The sequence below is a fragment of the Giraffa tippelskirchi genome, chromosome 12 (assembly GCF_054371585.1).
Source record: "Giraffa tippelskirchi isolate mGirTip1 chromosome 12, T2T-mGirTip1v1.2.pri, whole genome shotgun sequence".
In the NCBI taxonomy this organism is placed as follows: Eukaryota; Metazoa; Chordata; class Mammalia; order Artiodactyla; family Giraffidae; genus Giraffa; species Giraffa tippelskirchi.
Window position 1 is genome coordinate 75518189 of NC_137286.1, and position 20826 is coordinate 75539014.

The window sequence follows — 20826 nt, forward strand, 5'->3', positions numbered from 1 at the left end:
AAATTTTTGATGTGTTTCTGAATTCTGTTTGCTAAAATTTTGTTGAGGATTTTTTGTATCTATGTTCATCAGTGATATTCGTCTGTAGTTTTCTTTTTTGTGTGTTATCTTTGTCTGGTTTTGGTATCAGGGTGATGGTGGCCTTGTAGAATGAGTTTGGAAGTATTCCTTCCTCTTCAATTTTTGAAAGAGTTTTAGAGGGATAGGCATAGCTCTTCTCTAAATGTTTGATAGAATTCTCCTGTGAAACCATCTGGTCGTCCTGGGCTTTTGGTTTTTGGGAGATTTTTGATCACAGTTTCAATTTCAGTGCTTATAATTGGGTTGTTCATAATTTCAAATTCTTCCTGGTTCAGTCTTGGGAGATTGAACTTCTCTAAGAATCTGTCCATTTCTTCCAAGTTATCCATTATATTGCCATATAGCTGTTCATAATAGTCTCTTATAATCCTTTGTATTTCTGCATTGTCTTTTGTAACCTCTCCTTTTTCATTTCTACTTTTGTTGATTTGATTCTTCTCTCTTTTTTTCTTGATGAGTCTGGCTAAAGGCTTGTCAATTTTGTTTATCTTCTGAAAGAACCAGCTTTTATTTTTATTAATCTTTACTATTGTTTCTTTCATTTCTTTTTCATTTATTTCTGCTCGGATCTTTATGATTTCTTTCCTTCTACTAATTTTGGGGTTGTTTTGTTCTTCTTTTTCCAGTTGTTTTAGTGTAAAGTTAGGTTGTCTATTTGATGTTTTTCTTGCTTCTTGAGATAGCACTGTATTGATATAAACTTCCGTCTTAGAACTGCTTTTGGTGCATCCCAGAGGTTTTGAGTTGTCGTGTTTTCATTGTCATTTGTTTCTGGAAGTTTTTTGATTCCCCTTTTGATTTCTTCACTAACCTGTTTGTTATTTAGAAACGTGTTGTTTAATCTCCATGTGTTTGTGTTTATTACAGTTTTTTTCTTGTAATTGATATCTAGTCTCATAGCATTGTGGTTGGAGAAGATACTTGATACAATTTCAATTTTCTTAAATTTACTGAGGTTTGATTTGTGACCCAAGATGTGATCTATCCTGGAGAACGTTCCATGTGCACCTTGAGAAGAAGGTGTATTCTTCTGCATTTGGATGGAATGTCCTGAAGGTATCAATGAGATCCATCTCATCTAATGCATCATTTAAGACTTGTGTTTCCTTATTAATTTTCTGTTTTGGTGATCTGCCCATTGTTGTGAGTGGGGTGTTAAAGTCTACTACTATTATTGTGTTACTGTCAATGTCTCCTTTTATGTCTATTAATGTTTGTCTTATGTATTGAGGTGCTCCTATGTTGGGTACCTAGATGTTTACAATTGTTATGTCTTCCTCTTGGATTGATTGCTTGATCCTATGTAGTGTCCTTCCTTATCTCCTGCAATCTTCTTTATTTTAAGTTCTATTTTGACTGATATGAGGATTGCTACTCCAGTTTTCTTTTTCTTCCCATTTACATGGAATATATTTTTCCATCCTTTCACCTTCAGTCTATATATGTCTTTAGGTCTGAAGTGGGATTTTTGTAGACAGCATATGTATGGGTCTTGTTTTTGTATCCATTCAGTCAGTCTGTGTCTTTTGGTTAGAGCATTTAATCCATTTACATTTAAAGTAATTATTGAATATATGTTCCTATTGCCATTTTCTCAATTGTTTGGGGTTGATTATGAAGATTTTTTTTCTTCTCTTGTATTTCTTGACTATATAAGTCCTTTTAACATTTGTTGTAAAGCTGGTTTGGTGGTACTGAATTCTCTTAACTTTTGCTTGTCTGAAGAGCTTTTGATTTCTCCATCAATTTTGAATGAAATCCTTGCTGGGTACAGTAATCTTGGTTGCAAATTTTTCCCTTTCAGTACTTCAAATATATCTGCCATTCCCTTCTCGCCTGCAGAGTTTCTGCTGAAAGATCAGCTGTTAAGCGTATGGGGTTTCTTTTCTATGTTGCTTGTTGCTTCTCCCTTGATGCTTTTAATAGTCTTTCTTTATGTTTAGTCTTTGTTAGTTTGATTAGTATGTTTCTCCTTGGATTTACCCTGTATGGGACTGTTTGTGCCTCTTGGACTTGATTGACTATTTCCTTTTCATGTCGGGCAAATCTTCAACTCTAATCTCTTCAAAATTTTTCTCATACCCTTTCTTTTTCTCTTCTTCTTGTGGGACCCCTATAATTTGAATGTTGGTGTGTTTGATATTGTCCCAGAGGTCTCTGAGACTATCCTCAGTTCTTTTCATTCTTTTTACTTTATTCTTCTCTTCAGAAGTTATTTCTACCATTTTCTATTTCAGCTCACCAATTCGTTCTTCTGCTTCAGAAATTCTGCTATTGATTCCTTCTGGAGTAGTTTTAATTTCAGTAATAGTGTTGTTTGTCTCTGTATGTTTCTTCTTTAATTTTTCTAGGTCTTTGTTAATTGATTTTTGCATTTTCTCCATTTTGTTTTCAAGGTTTTTGATCATCCTTACTATCATTATTCTGAATTCTTTTTCAGATAGGCTGCCCATTTCCTCCTCAATTATTTAGACTTCTGTGTTTCTAGTTTGTTCCTTCATTTGTGTAATATTTTTCTGCCTTTTCATTTTTTTTTTAACTTATTGTGTTTGAGGTCTCCTTTTCCCAGGCTTCAAGGTTGGATTCTTTCTTCCTTTTGGTTTCTGCCCTCCTAAGGTTGGTCCAGGGGTTTGTGTAAGTTTCACATAGGGTGAGATTTGTGGTGAGTTTTTGTTGTTTGTTTTTCCTCTGATGGGCAAGGCTGAGTGAGGTGGTGATCCTGTCTGCTGATGATTGAGTATGTATTTTTCTTTTGTTTGTTGCTTAGATGAGACATCCAGCATAGGATGCTACTGGTGGTTGGGTGATGCTGGGCCTTGTATTCAAGTGGTTTCTTTTGTGTGAGTTCTCACTATTTGATGCTTCCTAGGGTTAGTTCTCTGGCAGTCTAGGGTCTTGGAGTCAGTGGTCCCACTCCAAAGGCTCAGGGCTTGATCTCAGTAAGGGTATTGTGACCCATCACCACTGCTGTGCCTTTTCTAATTGCTGTTGCCAGATCTATGATGTAAGTCACCCCAGGTCACAGCTTAGGGGCCAGAACTTTTGGTTTAGATATTTCCATGGCAAGAGTAGAAACTCAGGAGCTGAAATCCTCCATAAGCACCACTGCTGGGGTATGGAAACCTTATCTGTAATTGACAAATCACTGGATGAATTTTAAATTTTAATTAATTTTTTAATTAATTTTGTGGGTTCTGGTGACCATATCAAACAGTGCAACTGTAGACTATCCCTGTGCTGGACTCAGCAATCTCTGTTGGATGCCATTGTGTCTGCTGGCACCATTGAGGCTTCCACTTGGCACCACCTTTGATCTGGGTACTGCTACCAGAAATGCTGGACTGGATGAAGCACAAGCTGGAATCAAGATTGCCGGGAGAAATATCAATAACCTCAGATAGGCAGATGACACCTCCCGTATGGCAGAAAGTGAAGAAGAACTAAAGAGCCTCTTGATGAAAGTGAAAGAGGAGAGTGAAAAAGTTGGCTTAAAGCTTAACATTCAGAAAACTAAGATCATGGCATCTGGTCTCATTATTTCATGGCAAATAGATGGGGAAACAGTGGAAACAGTGACAGACTCAAAAATCACTGCAGATGATGATTGGAATGAAATTAAAAGGCGCTTGCTGCTAGGAAGAAAGGTAATGATCAACCTAGACAGCTTATTAAAAAGCAGAGACATTGCTTTGCCAACAAAGGTCCATCTAGTCAAGGCTATGGTTTTTCCAGTAGTCATATATGGATGTGAGAGTTGGACCATAAAGAAGGCTGAAAGCTGAAGAATTGATGCTTCTGAACTGTGGTGTTGGAGAAGACTCTTGAGAGTCCCCTGGACAGCAAGGAGATCCAACCAGTCCATTCTAAAGGAAATCAGTCCTGAATATACATTGGAAGGACTGATGTTGAAGCTGAAACTCCAATACTTTGGCCACCTGATGTGAAGAACTGACTCACTGGAAAAGATCCTAATGCTAGGAAAGATTGAAGGCAGGAGGAGAAGGGGACAAGAGGATAAGATGATTGGATGGCATCACCAACTCAATGGACATGAATTTGAGTAAACTCCAGGAGCTGGTGGTGGACAGGGAGGCCTGGCGTGCTGCAGTCCATGGGGTCCCAAAGAGTCAGACATGACTGAGTGACTGAACTGAACTGAACTGAACCTTTGGTATGCATTGCTGCTACTTCTGCTAGTATGGCTATGTTCAGTGGCACTGCTGTGCCCTCTGTGGGGTATGGTGGTGGATGTACTGAGACACTCAAAGTGAGTGAGACTTGCTGCTGATTGCCTATGCAGACTCCCACTTGCTCAGTGTCAGAACTTGCCTCCCACTCTACACATCAAAGATTCTAGATTCTCATTTCCTAAACCTACGTATTTATGTCATGAGCATGTAACCCCACCTTGGTGAATGCAACCCGAAGAAATGTCTACTTTAGTTGTAAAGATAGATTTCCTCTGTGATAAAAGAGCATTCAAGAAAGCAACTCTTTACTTTGAGCAGATATTGGGGCTGTGTCATCCCCACTGCAAGGCGCTGACCCACTCCTCAGACTGATCCAGCAAATGCTGAGGATGAATGAAAAATAGCCATTAGTCTTAAAAATTAAATTGAAAGAAGTAGTGAAAGTGTTAGTTGCTCAGTTGTGTTATATTCTTTGCAACCCTATGGACTGTAGCTCACCAGGCTCCTCTGTCCATGCAATTCTCCTGGCTAGAATACTGGAGTGTGCTCCCATTCCCATCTCCAGAGGATCTTCCTGACCCAGCGATTGAACCTGAGTCTCCTGCACTGCAGGGGCATTCTTTACCACTGAGCCACCAGCGAAGCCACCAAATTAACTTAGAAAACCAAAATTTTATACACACTCAGAGTTTAAAAGGGTCACACTGTTCCATCAGTTCAGTTCAGTTGCTGAGTCTTGTCCAGAACTTTGTGACTCCATAGACTGCAGCATACCAGGCTTCCCTGTCCAACAACTCCCAGAGCTTGCTCAAACTCATGTCCATCTAGTCGGTGATGCCATCCAACCATCTCATCCTCTCTTTTCCTCTTCTCCTCCTGCCTTCAATCTTTCCCAGCATCAGGATCTTTTCAAATGAATCAGTTCTTCACACAGGTGGCCAAAGCAATGGAGTTTCAGCTTCAGCATCAGTCCTTCCAATCAATATTCAGGACTGATTTCCTTTAGGATGGACTGGTTGGATCTCCTTGAGTCCAAGGGACTCTCAAGAGTCTTCTCCAACACCACAGTTCAAAAGCATCAATTATTTGACACTCAGTTTTCTTTATAGTCCAACTCTCACATCCATACATGACCACTGGAAAAACCATAGCTTTGACTAGACAGACCTTTGTTGGTAAAGTAATGTCTCTACTTTTTAATAAGCTGTCTAGGTTGGTCATAGTCTTTCTTCCAAGGAGCAAGTATGTTTTAATTTCATGGCTGCAGTCACCATCTGCAGTGATTTTGGAGCCCAAAAAAATAAAGTCTCTCACTGTTTCCATTGTTTCACCATCTACTTGTCATGAAGTGATGGGACTGAATGCCATGATCGTAGTTTTCTGAATGTTGAGTTTTAAGTGAGCTTTTTCACTCTGCTCTTTCACTTTCATCAAGAGGCTCTTTAATTCTTCACTTTCTGTCATAAGGGTGGTGTCATCTGCATATCTGAGGTTATTGATTGCAGCTTGTGCTTTATCCAGCCTGGCATTTTGTATGATATACTCTACATATAAGTTAAACAAGCAGAGTGACAATACACAGCCTTAATGTACTCCTTTCCCAATTATGAACCAGTCCATTGTTCTATGTCTGGTTCTAACTGTTGCTTCTTGACCTGCATACAGATTTCTCAGGAGCAGGTCAGGTGGTCTGCTATTCCCAGCTCTTTAAGAATTTTCCACAGTTTGCTCTGATCCACAATGTCAAAGGCTTTGGCGTAGTCAATAATGCAGAAGTGGGTGTTTTTCTGGAACTCTCTTGCTTTTTCAATGATCCAATGGATGTTGGCAATTTAATTTCTGGTTCCCCTGCCTTTTCTAAATCCAACTTGAACATCTGGAAGTTCTCGTTTCACGTACTGTTGAAACCTTACTTGGAGAATTTTGAACAGTATTTTGCTAGCGTGTGAGATGAGTGCAATTGTGCGGTAGTTTGAACATTCTTTGGCATTGCCTTTCTTTGGGACTGGAATGAAAACTGACCTTTTCCAGTCCTGTGGCCATTGCTGAGTTTTCCAAATTTCCTTACAAAAGAATTGTTAAATGACTCTTGCCACCCTTAATGCAAAATACCGTGACACAACTTTTGCAGGTTTACATATTATTGTTTGATTTTACACTGTGGGAGACAATTTTAGCTCTCTTTTGCACAAATACCCACCTCTCCCACACACTGTGATCTCTTCCCTCCATCTCTTCTATACACATAGTTCTATTATAATTTTTTAAAAAAATTTTAAGAGTTTATTAAAAATTTAAAAAGTTATACTATTTTTAAAGGTTACTTTCCATTTACAGCCATTGCAAAATATTGGCTAGACCCCTTGTGTTGTGCAATACACCCTTGAACCTATTCTTTCTCCCACTTTTTTTTTTTTTTGGTTATATTCACATTTGTTGTATTGTTTTAGATTCTCCATGTGTGATGTCATACAGTATTTCTCTTGCTTTATTTCCCTTAGAGTAATGAACTATAAGTCCATCCATGTGATGCTGCAAATGGCAAAATCTCATTCTTTTTATGGCTGAAATAGTACAAATATACTCCATCTTCTTTATCCCTTCATCTATTGATGAAGGTGTCTACTTCATCTGTTGATGATGGTGTCTACTTAGGCTGCTTCAACATTTTGGCAATTGTGAATAATTCTGCCATGAACATTGGGTACATTTATTTTTTCAAATTAGTGCCTTTTTTCAGATATAGACACAGAACTGGAATTGCTGGATTATATGGTCATTCTCTTATGTCAAGGAAGTGCTGCTTTGTTCTCTTTATCCAGTGAACCCCTGGAAAAACAAATCATGGTTTGTCCATTTATCTGTTGATTGACATTGAGTAGTTTCCCCTTTGGGGCTATTGTGAGTAAGCTCTCAGAATATTTGTGTGAAGTCTTTGCAGAACTTATGCTGATAAAGTTCCGATATCCTCCTGATAAACACTTAAGAGTGGAATGGCTGGGTCATAGGATGTGTGTGTGTGCATGCTTGTGCTCAGTCATCTGACTTTTTGAGACCCCATGGACTGTAGCCTGTGAGTTTCCTTTGTTCATGGAGCTTTCCAGGCAAGAATACTGGAGCAGGTTGCCATTTCCTTCTCCAGAGGATCTTCTTGACTCAGAGAATTGAACCCCTGTCTCTTGCGTCTCATGCTTTGACAAGTGGATTCCTTACCACCGTGCCACCTGGGGTGAAAATAAAGTCCATTGCTGTAAAAAACAATAATGCATAGGAACCTGGAATGTTAGGTCCATGAATCAGGGTAAATTGAACATGGTCAAGCAGGAGACGGCAAGATTGACCATCAAAGTCTTATGAATCAGTGAGCTAAAATGGATGGGAATGGGTGAATTTAATTCAGATGACCATTATATCTACTATTGTGGGCAAAAATCTCTTAGAAGAAATGGAATAGCCTATAGCCTTCATAGTCATCAAAAGAGTCTGAAAGTTTGCAACTTCAAAAATGACAGAAAATAGTTCTTTTCCAAGGCAAACGATTCTCATCACAGTAATCCAAGTCCATGTCCCAACTACTGATGCCAAAGAAGCTGACATTGACTGATTCTATGAAGACCTACAAGACCTTCTATTGGAATGCAAAAGTAGAAGTCAAGTGATACCTGGAGTAACAAGCAAGTTTGGCCTTGGAGTACAAAATGAAGCAGGGCAAGGGCTAACAGAATTTTGTCAAGAGAACACACTGGTCATAGCAAACACGCTCTTCCAAAAACACGAGAGACAACTCTACACATGGACATCACCAAACCCCCAATACTGAAATCTGATTATGTTCTTTGCAGCCAAAGATGGAGACGCTCTATACAGTCTGCAAAAGCAAGACCTAGAGCTGGCTGACTCAGATCATGATCTCCACATTGCAAGGTTCAGGCTTAAACTAAAGAAAGCAGGGAAAACCACTAGGCCAGTCAGATATGACCTAAATCAAATCCCTTATGATTATACAGTGAAGGTAAAGAATAGATTCAAGGGATTAGATCTGTTAGGCAGAGTGCCTGAGTAATTATGGACAGAGGTTCCTAAAACTGTACAGAATGCAATGACCAAACCATCACAAAGAAAAAGAAATGTAAGAAGGCAAAGTGATTGTCTTAGGAGGCTTTATAAATAGCTGAGAAGAGAAGAGAAACAAAAATCAAGAGAGAAAGGGAAACATATACCTCACTGTATACAGAATTTTAGAGAATGGCAAGGAGATATAAAAAGGTCTTCTTAAATGAACAATGCAAAGAAATAGAGGAATACAATAGAGTTGGAAAGACTAGAGATATCTCCAAGAAAATTGAAGACATCAAGGAACAATTTCATGCAAGGATGGGCACCATAAAGGACAGAAATGGTAAGGATCTTACAGAAGCAGAAGAGAGTAAGAAAAGATGGCAAGACTACATAGAAGAGTTTTACAAAAAAGGTCTTAATGACCTGGATAACCACGATGGTGTGGTCATGCACCTACGGCCAGACATCCTGGAGTGTGAAGTCAAGTGGGCCTTAGAAACCATTACTATGAAATAAGCTAGTGGAGGTGATGGAATTTAAGTTGAGCTATTTCAAATCCTAACAGATGATGGTGTTAAAGTGCTGCACTTCATATATCATCAAATTTGGAAAATTTAGCAGTGGCCACACGACTGTAAAGATCAGTTTTCATTCCAATCCCAAAGAAGGGCAATGCCAAGAAATGTTCAAATTACTGTACACTTGTGCTCATTTCATATGTTAGCAAGGTTATGCTCAAATTCCTTCAAGCTAGGCTTCATTAGTACGTGAAACAAGAACTTTCAGAGGTACAAACTGGGTATAGAAATGGCAGAGGAACCAAAGATCAAATTGCCAACATTCATTGGATCTTGAAGAAAGCAAGGGAAAGCCATAAAAATATCCACTTCTGCTTCATTGACTATGCTAAAATCTTTGACTGTGTGGATTACAACCAAATTCTTAAAGACATAAGAGTACCAGACAACCTTATCTGTCTCCCGAGAAACCTGTATGTGAGTCAAGAAGCAACAGTTAGGACCAGACATGGAACAACAACTGACTGGTTCAAAATTAGGAAAGGAGCACATCGCTGTGTATCGTCACCCTGCTGATTTAACTTATATGCACAGTATGTCACAGGAAATGCCAGGCTGGATGAGGCACAAGCTGGAATCAAGATTGCTGGGAGAAATATCAACAGCTTCAGATACGCAGATGATACCACCCTAATAGCAGAAAGCGAAGGGCCTCTTGATGAAGGTGAAAGAAGAGAGTGAAAAAGCTGTTTTGATGTACACCCATGGCGGATTCATGTCAATATATGGCAAAATCAATACAATATTGTAAAGTAAAAAAATAAATAAAAACATAAATAAAACAGGAAAGAAAGAATTAAAAAAAAAATAAACTCAAAATTCAAAAAACTAAGATCATGGCATTTGGTCCCATCACTTCATGGCAAATAAAAAGGGGAAAAGTGGAAGCAGTGACAGATTTTCTTTTCTTGGGCTCCAAAATCACTGCAGACAGTGATTGTAGCCATGAAATTAAAAGACACTTGCTACTTGGAAGAAAAGCTATGATTAACTTAGATAGCATATTAAAAAGCAGAGACAGCACTTTGCCAACAAAGGTCTAAACAGTCAAAACTATGATTTTTCTGATAGTTATGTATGGACGTGAGAACTGAACCATAAAGAAAGCTGAGTGTCAAAAAATTGATGCTTTAGAATTATGGTGCTAGAGGACTCTTGAGAGTCTCTAGGACAGCAAGGAGATCAAACCAATCAATCCTAAAGGAAATCAGTTCTGAATATTCATTGTCAGGACTGATGCTAAAGCTGAAGCTCCAATACTTTTGTCACCTGATGCAAAGAGCTGACTCATTGAAAAAGACCCTGATGCTGGGAAAGATTGAAGAAAAAAAGGAGAAGGGGATAGCAGAGGATGAGATGGTTAGATAGCATCCCTGATTCAATGGACATGAGTTTGAACAAACTCCAGGAGATAGATGAGGACAGAGGAGACTGGCATGCTGCAGTCCATGGGGCTGCAAAGAGTTGGACAGGATTTAGCAAATGGACAATGGTGGTTCTATTTTTAGTTTCATGAGACACCACCATGCCATTTGCCACAGTGGCTACACCAATTTACCTTCCCAGCAACAGTGTACAACAGTTCCTTTTTCTCCAGATCCTTGGCAACATTTGTTATTTGTGTTCTTGGACGATGGCCATTCTCACAGGTGTGAGGTGATATCTCATTGTGTTTTGATTTGCATTTCCCTGATGATTAGCGATGTGGAGCATCTTTTCATGTGCCTGCTGGCCATCTGCATTCTCTTTTTGTAAAAATGCCTGTTCAGTTCTGTGCATTTTTTAATTGGGTTTTTATTTTATTTTTTTTGATATTGAGTTGCATCCACTGTTTATATATGTTGATATTAATCTCTTATCAGTCATATAATTTACAAATATTTTCTCCCATTCAGTAGATTGTCTTTTTGTTTTGTCTATGGATTCCATTGCTATTTAAAGCATTTAAATTTAATTAGGTTCTATTTTAATTTTTGCCTTTATTTCTTCTATCATAATTGGATAGGATCATTGCTTATTATGATTCTGAGATCATTATCAGAGTTGAGCATACAGTAATCAATGATTACATTTCTTCCTGCACAACTTTCTGTTCCTTTTGGAGTTAATAAGTCATTTTGTTTATTTGGATAGTTTTATGGTCAGGTGTGTCCTTATAACCATAATTGATATTCTCTCAATCATATCTTTGTGAAGTTTCTTCTACCAAAACCTGTGATCTGCTCCAGTCTGGAATGGGTTCCCTTTGTGCTGTATGACTTGCAGACTTGGTATTTTGCCTTACCATAATTTGAGATCTAAGAAATTAATTCCGGATTCAGGATCCTATGTCTTTTTCTTTATTGACTTTCTTTCTCATTTTGATGAAGTCCACTGTTGGTTAGCTTCTGGATAAGTGGTCAGTGGGAAATAACATTTTTGAGACCTTATTCTCCTCTCACTTTTATTTGATAACTTGTCTGCAAATAGAATTCTACATGAAAAATACGTTTACTTCAAAATTTTACCAACATTGAAAAATTGTTATCCAGTCTTCAGACAGAGGACACCATCCTATGGCAAAAAGCCAAGAGGAACTAAAGAGCCTCTTGATGAGCTTGAAAGAAGAGAGTGAGAGAGCTGGCTTAAAACTCAACATTCAAAAACCTAAGATCATGGCATCCAGTCCCATCACTTCATGGCATATAGATGGGGAAACAATGGAAATAGTGTAAGACTTTATTTCCCTGGGCTCTAAAATCACTGTGGATGGTGACTGCAGCCGTAAAATTAAAAGACGCTTGCTCCTTGGAAGAAAAGCTATGACAAACCTAGTCAGTGTATTAAAAAGCAGAAACACATTTCTTTGCCAACAAAGGTCCATCTAGTCAAAGTTACTAAAGAAAGCTGAGTGCCGAGGGATTGATGCTTTTGAACTATGGTGTTGGAGAAGACTCTTGAGAGTCCCTTGGACTGCAAGGAGGTCTAACCAGTCCATCCCAAAGAAAATCAGTCCTGAACATTCATTGGAAGGACTGATGCTGAAGTTGAGATTGCAATACTTTGCCCACCTGATGTGAAGAGCTGACTCATTGGAAAAGACTCTGAGGCTAAGAAAGATTGAAGGCAGGAGGAGAAGGGGACAACAGAGGATGAAATGGCTGGATGGCATCACCGACTCGATGGACATGAGTTTGGTAAGTTCCAGGAGATGGTGAAGGACAGGGAAGCCTAGTGTGCTGCAGTTCATGGGATCACAAAGAGTCAGACATAGCTAAGTGAATGAACAAAGTCTTCTGTCTATTGATTGCAAAGTCTGAAGCCATTTTGATTTTTGATTCATTATTGATTCCTTTTTTTTTTTTGGCAGCATGCAGGATCTTGCTTCCCTGACCAGGGATAGAACCAGTGCCTCTTGCAGTGGAAACATGGATTTTTAACAGCTGGACCCCCAGGAAAGTCTCCACACTGCTTGTTTTTAATAGTTTTATTGGAACACAGCCATGCATATTTATTTGCATATCGTCTATATCTGCTGTTACACTGTAGCTGCAAAGTTGCATAGTTTTGACAGAGATTGTATGGCTTGCAGTGTCTAAAACAATTTTTTACCTCACTATGGAAGAAGCCTGCCAATCCATATTATAAGTCCTGTGTTGGTTTCCTCTTTAAAGATTCGTAAGATTTTGTCCCCAGTGTTCTGATGTATCCCAGCCCATATTCATTCGTTGTGTTAAGTACAGTGTGTTTCATTTCTGGTACATTATCTTGAAATAGCCCCACTCTAATTTCTTCTCTCTCTTTTTAAAAATTTCTTCAGTTCTCTTTTGACTCATCCTCTATATTTTCTCTCCTTTCATTTTTTTAAACCTCTTTGCCTTCTTACTGTAACTTCTGAGATATTTCTTTGACTGTTTTCTAAAGTTTCTACCAAGAAATTTCTAAAAGCAGAACTTTTTTGGGTCTGCTAACATATTTTCAGTAAAAACTATATCCTCTTTACTCTCCGAGGCTAATTGATGCAACTTTTTGTCTTTGACATTTTTCTCTTCCCTTTATAACCTCTGTCTTACATGGTTTTGTTTGCTTACTTGGGGCACTTTTTCTGGAGAAATTCTTAACATAAACTTTCTGCGGCCTTATCTTTTCAGCTTGTCAAGTTTTCTAGGGAAGGCTTTTACAATATCTGGCCTGGGGGCTTAAACATGGAGTTAAATGGGAGAAAAGGTCTGGGGATTGGTTCTCAACATTTAATATGTTCATTTTTTCTAACCCTCCAGGCTTAAGAATGGTCTCCCAGCCATCAGCTGTGTCTAGTGCTCCAGTCAAGAGACCATCAGGCTTCCCTGGTGCGCAGCGGTAAAGGATACCCTGCAATGTAAGAGATATCGGTTCAATTCCTAGGTCAGGAAGATCCTCTGGTGGAGGAAAGGCAACCCACTTCAGTATTCTTGCCTGGGAAATCCCATGGGCAGAGGAGCCTGGTGGGCTACAGTCTGTGGGGTTGTAAAGAGTTGAATGCGACTGAGCAGCAGCTGCAAAAGACCATTTGTCCAACCCCCATCTTCTGCCTACAGGAGAGAAGAGTGGCTGCTCGGATACGCACGTGGGGAGTGGGGTCTGGGAGGGGCTCCATGTTGAAAGGATGGAGCAACTCTGCTTTGGTACTCTTTTGTTCCCCCTGCCATCATGACCCTTTTGAAATCTCGCTTGTATTGCAGGAGCTAGAAGCCCAGGAACTACATTCCTAGAATTATTTGCTGGCCAACTTCTGGATTCAAGTCTTCCAGTAAGAGACATGCCTGCAAGATTGGGAGGTATAAGAAAGGTAGAAACCACATCATTGGCCTCTAGCAGTTGTAGGCAATTTTGTGGACTTCAGCAAACATGAGATTTTACAGTTGCCTTGGAGTATTTTCTTGAAAATCACCTGCTATGGTGATTCAGACAGCTGTGATCATCCTTGGCAGTTTTCTGAAGTTTCTGCAGCCTCTTGGGTTCCTGAAGGACTGACTGCAAGTCCGAAAAGTAGCCATGGCTTTCTCTGAACTGCGCTGTTCTAATTTTCTCAACAGTTTTGAGGCATCTAATTCTCTGTATTGAATCACTTCCTGACTGGTACAGAATCTCAGTGATTCTTGATGGACTTTCAACCAGTCCTTCTGTTTTTAGCCTCACCTTTACTCCATGCCTAGAGGTAACTTGGTAACTTGGGTAACTTCTCGGCTTCCTCCACTGCAGACTTTCTCAGAGTTGATAAATCAAATACAACTTGCTCACATGTTTCAGACTTTAAAATTTTTGCATCTTTCTTTGTTCTCGGGGGTTCATGCCTTTAATAAAAGACTCATTCTCTGTTTGTCATTTTACAATGGGTTTCAGGAGGAAGTGGAGAAATTCAATCGTGCATTCAGTTCACGATCAGTCCACCTCAGCTTCTCTATTGACCCTTCAATCATTCCCGTATGGACACCGGCCTTCTTTCCAGCCTCGTCTTGTACCATTTTTTCACTTACTCCATTTACACTGACCTTCGTGATATTCCTTGAACCCACCAAGGTCTTTCTTGCTTCAGGATCTTTTACATACTTGACTACTTTGCCTGGTCCCTCTTCCCCTCCATGAGGAGTCTAACCTTGCACCTGTTTTTTACGTCTCTCAGAGAGGCCATCCTCGACACACTCACATATAAGTAAGATTATCCCCTTTTTTCTCTCATGGAACAAAATTCTTTACCTTTATTGCATTTATATTTTACAGTCATATTTATTTGCTTATTTTTAATGTCTATCTCCCTCACAAGAATATAAACTTTGTGCCTAGTATACATAATAGGACCTGTATCAATAACTGAATGAAGTGAAGTGAAAACCGCTAAGTTGTGTTTGACCCTTTGTGACTCCCATGGACTGTAGCACACCAGGTTCCTCTGTCCATGGGGATTCTCCAGCCAAGAATACTGGAGTGGGTAGCTTTTCCCTTCTTCAGGGGATCTTCCCAACCCAGGGATCAAACCCGGGTCTCCTGCATTGCAGGCGGATTCTTTACCATCTGAGCCACCAGGGAAATCCAATAATTTGAGTAAAGAAAAATTATTTTTAAGAAAAATTACAGAAAAGGAACATTATATATTACTTGGCCTGACAGCAAAAATATCATTCAAATAAAAAGGACATTCAGTTCAGTTTGGTCACTCAGGCGTGTCCAACTCTGTGAGACCCCATGGACTGCAGCATGCCAGGTTTCCCTGTCCATCACCAACTCCCAGAGCTTGCTCAAATTCATGTGCATCGAGTTGGTGATGCCATCCAACCCTCTGATCCTCTGTCTTCTCCTTCTCCTGCCTTCAATTTTTCCCAGCATCAGGGTCTTTTCAAATGAGTCAGTTCTTCGCATCAGGTGGCCAAAGTATTGGAGCTTTTCAAAATATTGGAGTAGTTCAGCTTCAGCATCAGTCCTTCCAATGAATATTCAGGACTGATTTCCTTTAGGATGAACTGGTTGGATCTCCTTGCAGTCCAAGGGACTCTCAAGAGTCTTCTCCAACACTACAGTTCAAAAGCATCAATTCTTTGGTGCTCAGCTTTCTTCACAGTTTGACTCTCACATCCATACATACTAGAAAAACCATAGCTTTGACTAGATGGATCTTTGTTGGTAGAGTAATGTCTCTGCTTTTTTAATACACTGTCTAGGTTGGTCATAACTTTCCTTCCAAGGAACAAGTGTCCTTTAATTTCATGGCTGCAGTCACCATCTGCAGTGATTTTGGAGCCCAAGAAAATAAAGTTTCTCACTATTTCCATTGTTTCCCCATCTATTTGCCATGAAGCGATGGGACGAGATGCCATGATCTTAGTTTTTTGAATGTTGAGTTTTAAGCAAGTTTTTAGTTCTTTGATTTCTGCCATAAAGGTGGTGTCATCTGCATATCTAAGGTTATTGATATTTCTCCCAGCAGTCTTGATTCCAGCTTGTGCTTCCTCCAGCCCAGAATTTCGCATATAAGTTAAATAAGCAGGGTGACAATATACAGCCTTGATGTACTCCTTTCCCAGTTTGGAACCAGTCTGTTGTTACATGTCCAGTTCTAACTGTGGCTTCCTGACCTGCAAAGAGATTTCTCAGGAGGCAGGTCAGGTGGTCTAGTATTCCCACCTCTTGAAGAATTTTCCACAGTTTGTTGCGATCCACGCTGTCAAAGGCTTTGGCATACTCAATAAAGCAGAAATAGATGTTTTTCTAGAATTCTCTTGCTTTTTCAATGATCCAACGGATGTTGGCAATTTGATCACTGGTTCCTCTGCCTTTTCTAAAACCAGCTTGAAAGTATGGAAGTTCATGGTTCATGTACTATTGAAGCCTGACTTGGAGAATTTTGAGCATTACTTTACTAGTGTGTGAGATGAGTGCAATTGTAATGAAAGGACATTGTAGAAGATTAATTTCTTAAAAGATTCACCCTCAAAGTATAAATTTCCCCATCCTGCTTTAATTCTACAAGCTATTATCAAGGAAAACAGGTAACAGGACCCATTTACAGGCTATATGGCTTAATATCCCTGTAAAGCCTTTCTTTCTTCTTTTCCTCTTTTTTTTTTAACTGAAGAAATCCCTTCATTTTCTTTTTTCATCCCCTTAGGCTTGAGCCTGTTGAAAAAAAAAAAAAGAAACTTACTTAATAGTGTTCAAATGAAAACAAAAAAGAAAAAGGAAAAGTGATGAGAAAATTAATATAATGAAATAATCAGTGCAAATGACATTCCATTGTCCAGAAAAAAACCCTCAATCAACTCTCTTAGAATTACTGAATCTGATGAGTAATTGTGGCTTAATCTCTAATTGTAAGATCAAGGCACATTGTCAGGAGTACTGCCAACATTAAATAGACGTTTTACAGTGCTCATTTTAAGGTGGAACTTGAAAGAAATCGAAAACCATTAATCAAAAGCATAAATCACCTACACCAGGTATTAACTGAAAATCCCTAAATCTTGTAAAACTAAAATTTACATTCATCATCAAACAACATTCATCAGCACTCTTCAAGAATAGGAAAAGTTTGGAGAAAATTTTTTATAATAATTTCAAACTGTATCGTTATCAGATGACTGAGTTTAAAGTGTGTCCACACAGCTAAAGAAACAAGTTTTTAGAGGTTGGGGATGGGAAAGGAAAGACATTTATTTACACTATTTCTTTAATGAAAATATGTAACAATGTAACCATTGCTTAAGTTCTTCTTTAGTGTTTGAGAAAACAATTTAATGATATTTTGTATAAGCATACACATAGCAGTTTACAGTTTTGAAAATGCTTTCCCATGTATTACTCATTTTGTAATAAGTTTTATTTTTATAATGATTTCTTAACCTCATTAAAATTAAATTGACATGACTGGGCTCAGCAATCATTACGACTTTTTCCAGCTTTGATTCTATTATGTTTTCAAACTAGGGCTTTGTCTAATCACAAGCACAGTTCAGCAAATTCCTCTCCTCTGTGTGTTTCTCTGTTTGTCTCCGTCACTTTGGTGTTCTCCCAGTAGACACATCAAGGGCATGCTGATTAAATTAGTCACATTAACTCTTTGCCTGACTCCATGCTCATTAGGCTAATGAGCAGACTCAGGAGTATGTCTGTGTGTCTCAGTTGTCTTAGGTCAGAAGTACCGTCACTAGGAGCATCAATGAAAAGTTGTAATTGTGACACTGTTTAGGAGTTTTTAGCTGGCAGCTCATTTTCCATCGTTTCTCGAGAGAGAGCATGTGGCTTTGCTGAATAGAAGCTGCAATGTGTTGGCTGATCTCATTTTCTCTGCTGGATCATTGTAAAACAAGGTGTAATTTTGTTTCTTCTCCCAGGAAAGAATTTCTTGGGTCAGCAAGTGTGAGAGATGTTGAACAAGTATTCATCAAAGGGAGGGGGAATCCGATTACAACCATAAGGTGCTGGAAAGTGATAGATCTTAATGATGGAGTAGCTGTGTGAATAGCTGCTCCCTAGGTTTGTTTTGATGAAGTGTGTGTTTGTATGTAGAAGATGAGAGGAGGTGACTTGGAGATGGATGTGGACGTGGGGGAAAGATGAATGAGGGAGGGAGTTGTAACAACCAGTTTTGAAGGTCGAGTGCCCTCTGATTCTAAAAGGCATGGTTCCCGGTCCAAATGACACAACAGGGCAATTTATTTGACTAAGTGACATTTCATATACATATTAACCATGGATCTAACATTTTCAGACTGGCTAAAAGATTTTCAGCATTTGCATACTTTTATAAAACTTAAAACACTGAAGGTTGATAGCAAAGTGGTCTGCACATCAGTCAGTTCAATTCAGTTCAGTCGCTCGGTCATGTCCGACTCTTTGTGACCCCATGAATCGCAGCACGCCAGGCCTCCTTGTCCATCACCAACTCCCGGAGTTTACCCAAACTCATGTCCATCGAGTCGGTGATGCCATCCAGCCATCTCATCCTCTGTCGTCCCCTTCTCCTCCTGCCCCCAATCTTTCCCAGCATCAGGGGCCCTTCCAATGAGTCAGCTCTTCACATGAGGTGGCCAAAGTATTGGAGTTTCAGCTTCAACATCAGTCCTTCCAATGAACACCAACGACCGATCTCCTTTAGGATGGACTGGTTGGATCTCCTTGCAGTCCAAGGGATTCTCAAGAGTCTTGTCCAACACCACAGTTCAAAAGCATCAATTCTTCAGTGTTCAGCTTTCTTCACCGTCCAACTCTCACATCCATACATGACTACTGGAAAAACCATAGCCTTGACTAGACAGACCTTTGATGGCAAAGTAATGTCTCTGCTATTTAATATGCTATCTAGGTTGGTCATAACTTTCTTTCCAAGGAGTAAGTGTCTTTTAATTTCATGGCTGTAGTCACCATCTGCAGTGATTTTGGAGCCCCCCAAAATAAATCTGACACTGTTTCCACTGTTTCCCCATCTATTTCCCATGAAGTGATGGGACATGGTGGGTGCCAAATTCATGGGTCTGAGTGGTCAGAAGGCCATGGGGAGCCGCAGTTGTGTTTGGATATCACTGCTGGCTGAGTCCCCACAGGGCTGGCATTGGCCTGCACAACGGCTTCCTCTGGATGAGCAAATAGTGTGGCTGAAGATGCAGAAGTACACTCAGGGATTGTGGGCCATTTATGATGGAAGTCCTTACTGGTTTTCTAGGAGGAAAATAAATTGCTATCTCTAACCCTATGAGTGAACTGTGAATTTCCAGATGTTCAAACTGGATTTAGAAAAGGCAGAGAAACCAGACATCAAATTGCCAATATCCACTGGATCATTGAAAAAACAAGAAAATACCAGAAAAACACCTACCTCTGCTTTATTGACTATGCCAAAACCTTTGTGTGGATCACAATAAACTGTGGAAAATTCTTCGAGAGGTGGGAATACCAGACCACCTGACCTGCCTCCTGAGAAATCTGTATGCAGGTCAGGAAGCCACAGTTAGAACTGGACATGGAACAACAGACTGGTTCCAAATAGGAAAAGGAGTACGTCAAGGCTGTATATTGTCACCCTGCTTATTTAACTTACATGCGGAATACATCATGAGAAACACTGGGCTGGAGGAAGCACAAGCTGGAATCAAGATTGCTAGGAGAAATATCTATAACCTCATATATGCAGATGACACCAACCTTCTGGCAGAAAGTGAAGAAGAACTAAAGAGCCTCTTGATGAAAGTGAAAGAGGATGCAGAAAAAGCCTTTGACAAAATTCAACATCTAGTTATGAAAAAATCCCTCCAGAAAGCAGGAATAGAAGGAACATACCTCAACATAATAAAAGCTATATATGACAAACCCACAGCAAACATTATCCTCAATGGTGAAAAATTGAAAGCATTTCCCCTAAAGTCAGGAACAAGGCAAGGATGCCCACTTTCACCACTACTATTCAACATAGTTTTGGAAGTTTTGGCCACAGCAATCAGAGCGGAAAAAGAAATACAAGGAATACAGATAGGAAAAGAAGAAGTAAAACTCACTGTTTGCAGATGACATGATCCTCTACATAGAAAACCCTAAAGATTCTACCAGAAAATTACTAGAGCTAATCAATGAATATAGTAAAGTTGCAGGATATAAAATTAACACACAGAAATCCCTTGCATTTCTATATTCCAATAATGAGAAAACAGAAAGAGAAATTAAGGAAACAATACCATTCACCATTGCAGCAAAAAGAATAAAATACTTAGGACTATATCTACCTAAAGAAACAAAAGACTTATATATAGAAAACTATAAAACACTGATGAAAGAAATCAAAGAGGACACAAACAGATGGAGAAATATACCGTGTTCATGGATTGGAAGAATTAATATAGTGAAAATGAGTATACTACCCAAAGCAATCTATAGATTCAATGCAATCCCTATCAAGCTACCAATGGTATTTTTCACAGAACTAGAACAAATCATTTCACAATTTGTATGGAAATATAAGAAACCTCAAATAGCCAAAGCAATCTTGAGAAAGAAGAACGGAACTGGAGGAATCAACCTGCCTGACTTCAGGCTCTACTACAAAGCCACAGTCATCATGACAGTATGGTACTGGCACAAAGATAGAAATATAGATCAATGGAACAAAATAGAAAGCCCAGAGATAAACCCACGCACCTATGGACACCTTATCTTTGACAAAGGAGGCAAGAATATACAATGGAGAAAAGACAATCTCTTTAACAAGCGGTGCTGGGAAAACTGGTCAACCACTTGTAAAAGAATGAAACTAGAACACTTCCTAACACCATACACAAAAATAAACTCAAAATGGATTAAAGATCTAAATGTAAGACCAGAAACTTATAAAATTCCTAGAGGAAAACGTAGGCAAAACACTCTCCGACATAAATCACAGCAGGATCCTCCATGACCTACCTCCCAGAATATTAGATATA